Raw genomic sequence first — 7,340 nt, forward strand, 5'->3', positions numbered from 1 at the left:
AACAAAAAAAAATAGTTGTCATTGACTCCATTAATGAAAAAATGTGAAGTTTTAGGATGGCTGGAACATACCTAATTCAGTCCCATTATAAACTGTGTTCACTGTTCGCGATTTCACCCTTCGTGAGATCACACAGGAACGGAACACCCAGGAATGGCGGGACTTTGCCGTACAGGAAGTAACATCACCAACAAGTTGCAAGAAATGATTAACATTCAGGATGTTTCACACAAAGAGGAAGGGAAACAAAGTAAAAATGTGATAAGAGGGGAGGAAAAGAGGTTACGGTAGTGTGAATTTTGGACATATTTTTGGTGTACAGAAAAAGTTAGAAAGGTTGGTCCCTTGTTTACCGGGGCAAAGGTTGCTAATACATGGGAGGCTGCAGATAGGTTTACAGAGTGGGAAAGGGAGACCATGTTGGTAATCCATGTGAGAAATAACAGACAAGCGGTCAAAGATTCTGAAAATATATTTGGGCATATCTCCTGAAAATTAAAAGGCAGGGGCTGTAAAATGATATCCTTTCTAGGTTATTGGGTCCCTCTTTGGTAGAGAGTTTGTGCAAGAGGCCTTGGTACAGGAGAGGTGGATAATATCTAAACAGGGTTGGGTAGTGTTAGTGAGGTTAGCTACTGGTCTGAACTTCTTTAGGTGCTAACACAATGATGTATTCAGTCCCAGGAATCAGGTGGGTCAGAAGTGGATGTAGAAGCTCCTGGGGAAGGGGAGGGATCAAGCAGAAATTTGGTTCATATCAATACCAATGGCACCTATTTGGTGCTAGTTGCAGGAACCAGGTTAAAAGAACTGAAATTCAAAATGAATGTTCCAAGTGAGTATAGCAAGGCATTTACAATCAGTCACAGCTCAGTTATTGCTTCAATCCTTACCTGACATCATTTATACTCTTAAGCTCCATACAATGTGTTTATATATCACAGGCTACCACATTCACTTTCCCAGCAAAGTCATCATACATTTTGTTTAAATGGATCTATAATTATGTGGGTGTCATCAGACAGAATAACAGGACTAAATTCAACTGTGATCGGTTACAACCACTTGACACCCAAACAATCAGCAATTAACTGACTCATCAAATAGTTCAAAGTTCTGGCCAATCAAGAGACAAAAAGTCAAGAAAGGTGTGACCTTGCTATAGTGATTGGGATTAATAATATTAGTAATCAGTGAAGAGGCTCCGGCGCACAGCTGCAAGCAACTGCAAATTCTGGATATTATGGGTTGTCCATCATTTTGATGTATAAATTGGTTTAATTGTGTCATTTGGTATATAAACACAACACTGCATGTGACATGAACAAATTAATTCAGATCTGTGATAGTTTTTGTTAGAGAAGGTAAATAATGCAAGTATTGTCCAATTATGGAATCACATCTAATAATGAATGTTGTTTTGAGTTTTGCAAGCACAGCTGGTTAGGTACTGTCTGTACTTTGCCTGTTGCGAGTAGCCGATGAGACATGCTGTTTGATACAATCCGCCAGTCATTGGGATGTATCGCCTACATACTTGGAATCGCACCGGCACAGGCAAACACTTGCTAAACAATCTAGATTGTGCGAAGAATTACACTGAAAACCAATTTAAGATAATCAGTCGAGCTCATAGTGTGGCTCACTCATGCACGCTAGAAGCTACGTATATTCACAAACAGGGCCCTGTTTCTTGCAGGTAGAAGGAGCATGTCCACGCATTGCAACTTTTCCAACTAAACAAAAGATTGAGGGACAGCCATTCCCTGGTTCAATCCCCATGGCAATGCCTTGACCAGAGTCAATCTGCCTGGTTTGTATCTGAACAAAAGCATGGCAGCTAATTGCTCCCTGGTGCATTCTCCATGGTCATGACTCCGCTAATCAGAGTCCATTTGCCAACCAATCAGCACTCTCTTCTCATGCAGTATAAATTGTTGTTCCCTTTACTATTGGTATTCTTGCGAACTGTCTTGAAGTGTGCAAGACAAAAAGCTTCAACAGCATGACTTTTTTTCAGCAATACTCAAGTTCTGTACTATCAGATAACTATAAGGACTTAAAGTCAAGGCATTGCTTAACCAGGAGCCAATGTAGGCCTGTGAGCACAAGGGCGATGGTTGGATGGGATTTAGCGTAAGTAAAGGCATGAGCAGCAGAGTTTTGGATGATCTCAAGCTTACTGAGGATACCAAAGAACATAAGACGTAGGCGCAGGAATAGGCCATACAGCTCGAGCCTGCCCTGCTATTCAAAAAGACTATGGCTGATCTGATCATGGTCACAATTCCACTTTCCTGCCTGTTCCCCAATAGTTCAAAAATTTGTCCATCTCAGCCTTGAATATATTCAATGACACCACCTCCACAACTCTCAGATTGAGAATTCCATAATTCACAAAACCTAAGAGAAGAAATTCCACCTCATCTCTGTCTTAAATGGACTACAACTTAAACTATGCCCCCTACTTTCGGATTACCCAACAAGGGGAAACATCCTCTCAGTATCTTCCCTGTCAAGCCCCCTCAGAATCTTACAGGTTTCAATAAGATAATCTCTCATTATTTAAACTCCAATGAGAATAGGCCCAACCAGCTCAACATTTCCTCATAAGACAACCCCTTCCTCCCAGGAATCAACCTAGTGAACCTTCTCTGAACTACATCCGATGCAAGAATATCCCTTCTTGAATAAGGAAACCAAAACTGTACACCGTACTCCAGCTGTGGGGTCTGACCAATGCCCCTTATAGCTGTAGCAAGGCTTTCCTACTTTTATACTCTGTCGCCCTTGTAATAAAAGCCAACATTCCACTTGCCTTCCTAATTACTTGCTGCACCTGCATGCTAATTTTCTGTGATACATGTCCAAGGATAGCCAAATCCCTCTGTACCACAGAATTCTGTCATCTTTTACCATTTAAATAATATTTTGCTTTTCTATTCTTCCACCATAATGGATACCCTCACATTTTCCCACATTATGTTCCATCTGCCAAATTTTTGACCACTCAACCTATCTGGACAGTACTGGAGAAGGGAGTAGTAACATGTGATAATGGCGGAAAAATTGTTAAAAGTGGTGAAGACTGGGCACTTAACCTTCAAGAATATAAAGTGTTCAGAAAAGATAGGGAAGGAAAGAGGGAGATGGGGTGGCAGCACTGATTCGGGAAGACATTGCTGTGTTGGAAAGAGAGGAGGCAAAGACAGAATCTATTGGTTGGAGCTGAGAAACAAAAAAGAGTATGATCACACTACCGGGGATATTCTGAGTTCTTCAGTTATACAGGGCATTGGTGCGAACGCACCTTGAATACTGTGTGCAGTTTTGGTCTCCTTATTTAAGGGAAGATGTAAATGCATTGGAGGCTGTTCAGAGGAGGTTTACTAGATTGATACCTGGAATGAGTGGGTCGTGTTGTGAGGAAAGGTTGGACAGACTGGGCTTGTTTCCACTAGAGTTTAGAAGAGTGAGGGGTGATTTGATTGAAGTATACAAGATCCTGAACGGCCTTGACAAGGTGGACGTCAAAAGGTTGTTTCTTCTTGTGGGTGAGTCCAGAACTAGAGGGGGCACTGTTTTAAAATTAGGGGTCACTCTTTTAGGACAGAGATGAGGAGAAATTTTTTCTCTGAGGATTGTGCGACTTTGGAACTCTCTGCCTCAGAAGGTGGTGGAGGCGGGGTCATTGAATATTTTTAAGACAGAGGTAGATAGATCTTTGTTAGGCAAGGGAATCAAAGGTTATTGGGGTTAGACCATCTACAAGGCACAAGTCAGGAATGTAATGGAATACTCCCCACTTGCCTGGATGTGTGCAGCTCCCACAACGCTGGAGAAGCTGGACACCGTCCAGGACAAAGCAGTCCAATTGATTGACATCACATCCACAAACATTCACTCCCTCCACCACCGACGCACAGTAGCAGCAGTGTGTACCATCTACAAAGATGCACTGCAGGAATTCACCAAGGCTCCTTAGGCAGCAGCTTCCAAACCCACGACCACTGCCATCTTGAAAGACAAGGGCAGCAGATAGATGGGAACACCACCACCTGGAAGTTCCCCTCCAGGTCACTCACCATCCTGACTTGGAAATATATCGCAGTTCCTTCACTGTCACTGGGTCAAAATCATGGATCTCCCTTCCTAACAGCATTGTGGGTGTATCTACACCACATGGACTGCAGCAGTTTAAGAAGACGGCTCACCACCACCTTCTCAAGGGCAACTAGGGATGGGCAATAAATGCTGGCCCAACCAGCGACGCCCACAACCCTTGAATGAATTTTTAAAAAAGATGGGAATTGGAAATCAAAATACAAGATGATCAGCCATGATCTTATTGAATGGCCAAATGGTTTACTCCTATTCCTATTTCTTATGTTATGTTCACCAAATAGTGAGAGAGATAGAGGAGCAAATCTGCAAAGAAACCACAGAGATGAGCAAAAACTAGAGTGGTGATATTGAGGGACTTTAAGTATCCAAATATCACTAGGGATAACATTAAAGAGTAAGGAGGAGGAGAAATTTCTGTAACATGTTCAGGAGAATTTCCTTCACCAGTATACTCTCCGTTCAACTAGGAAGGAGACATTGATCTGGTGTTGGGGAATGAGGTATGCCAAGTGCACCAAGTGTCTAGGGGAGGAACACTTGGCAAAGAGTGATCATCATATCATAAGGTTTAGACGAGTAATGGAGAAGAGCAAGGAACAATCTAAAGTAGAACTTCTAAATTGGAAGGCAGATAATTCCACTGGGATGAGAAGGGATCTAGCCAGAGTAAAATGAAACCAAACACTGATAGGAAAAATTATAACGTAACAATAGGATGCTTCAAGTAAAGGTTAAGTACATTCCAAAAGGGAGAAAAATAGGGCATCTAAAGCCAGGGCTCTTTGGATGATGAGGGAAATAGAGGATATGAAACAAAAAAAAAGGGTGCATGATGCACGTCAGGTGAATTCTTCAAGTGAGAACCAGGCCAAATACTTTAAGTTGAGAGGGGAGGTGAAGAGGGAAATAAGACAAGTGAAGAGAGATTATGAGAATAGAATGACAATCAACATAAAATGGAACCCAAAAATCTTCTACCACCATGTAAATAGTGAGCGAGTAATAAGAGTTGGAATGGATCTTACTAGGGACAAAGAGAGTGATATGTGCCTGGACGTGCAAGGCAAGGTTACAATACTTTGAGTTCTTTGTATCCGTGTTTACCATCCAAACTGATTCTACATTTTGACCTACCAAACCAAGATTGTTTCTCACTATTGTAGTGATCTCAGCCTTTATTAACAGAGCTACACCGCCTCTTCTTCCTTTCTCCCTATCCTTCTGAAATGTCAAGTACCCCTGAATATTCAGTTCCCAGCCTTGGTCACCTTGCAACCATGTCTCTGTAAAGGCCATCATATCATACCCATTTATTTGTATTGTGCTTCTAACTCATCCATCTTATCGCAAATGCTGCATGCATTCAGATTGAGTCTTTAATCCTGTCTTATCATTTTTCCTTACTCCAACCTGATTTGCCAGTGCACTCTTAGGTTTATACATTCTGTCCTTTCCTGTCACACTCAGTTTATCAGTATCTATATAGTTACCCTGCACTACTGCACTAGTGCCGATGTCCCATGATTTGAAACCCATTTCTCCAATAACAATCTCTGAGCCACTTATTCTACTCTTGGATCTTACTGGCCATGTTTGCTTGTGGCTCAGGTAGCCCCTAGCTGCTCATACTCCTGTAGTACGTCTTGCTTAACTTCTACCTATGTTAATGGTTCCAAAATGGTCCACAGCACCTGGATCTTTAAAGTTCTCTTCAAGGCTGGAGATGTCCTTAACCCTGGAAATGAGCAGGCAACACAGCCGTTGAGGCTCACACTCTTGGCTACAGTGAACAGTATCTATCCCCTAACTATATTATCTCTTACCACTACTACATTCCTTTTTACTTCCCCAATGTGAACGGCTCCCTGTACCACAATGTTGTGGTCAGTTTACTCATCCTCCCTGCAGTCATAGGAGCAGGAATAGGCCATTTTTTTTTTATTCGTTCATGGGATGTGGGCATCACTGGCTAGGCCAGCATTTATTACCCATCCCTAATTGCCCTCATTCGGAATGCATTTTCAAGAGTCAACCATATTGCTGTGGGTCTGGAGTCACATGTAGGCCAGACCAGGTATGGATGGCAGATTTCCTTCTCTAAAGGACATTAGTGAACATTAGTGGTTTTCATGACAATTGGCAATGGTTTCATGGTCATCATCATACTTTTAATTCCAGGTGTTTATTGATTCAAATTTCACCATCTGGCGTGGCGGGATTCAAACCCGGATCCCCAGAGCATTGCCCTGGGTCTCTGGAATACTAGTCCAGTGACAATACCACTACACCTACCGCCCATTCAACCCTTCAAGCCTGCTCCACCATTCAATTAGATCACAGTTGATCATCTACCTCAATGCCACTTTCCTGTGCTATCCCCATATCACTTGATGTTATTAATGTCCAGAAATCTATTGATTTCTGTCTTGATGCTCAATGCTTCCACAGCCCTCTGGCGTAGAGAAGTCCAAAGATTCACCACCCTCAGTGAATAAATTCCTCCTCATCTCAGTCGTAATGGCCTACCCCTTATTCTGAGACTGTGTCCCATGGTTCTAGATCTCCCAGCCAAGGGAAACAACCTATCTACATCTACCCAGTCAAGCCCTTAAGAGACAAAAACAGAAAATGCTGGAAACTCAGCAGGTCTGACAGCATCTGTGGAGAGAGAAAAACAAAGTTAAGGTTTCGAGTCCGTATGACCCTTCTTCAGAGCTCTTAACTTTGTTTTTCTCTCTCCACAGATGCTGTCAGACCTGCTGAATTTTTCCAGCATTTTCTGTTTTTGTTTCAGATTTCCATCATCTGCAGTATTTTGTTTTTACGCCCTATAAGAATTGTTTTAAGTTTTAATGAAATCACCTCTCATTCTGCAAAACTCTAGAGAATGCAGGATCAGTTTCCTCAATCTCTCCTCATAAAACAATCCCACCATCACAGGGATTAGTCTGGTGATCCTCAGTTGTACTCCCTCCATGGCAATTATATTCTTCCTTAGTTAAGGAGGCCAAAATTGTAGACAATAATCCAGGTGTGATCTCACCAAGGCTCTATACAATTGCAGCAAGGCACCTTTACTCCTGTACTCAAATCCCGTTACAATGAAGGCCACATACCATGTCTTCCTAATTGCTTGCTGCACCAGCATGTCAGCTTTTCATGACTCATGAACAAGGACACCCAGGTCCCTTTGGACATCAACATTTCCCAACATC

Source organism: Cetorhinus maximus, chromosome 12 (assembly GCF_964194155.1).
Source record: "Cetorhinus maximus chromosome 12, sCetMax3.hap1.1, whole genome shotgun sequence".
NCBI lineage: Eukaryota > Metazoa > Chordata > Chondrichthyes > Lamniformes > Cetorhinidae > Cetorhinus > Cetorhinus maximus.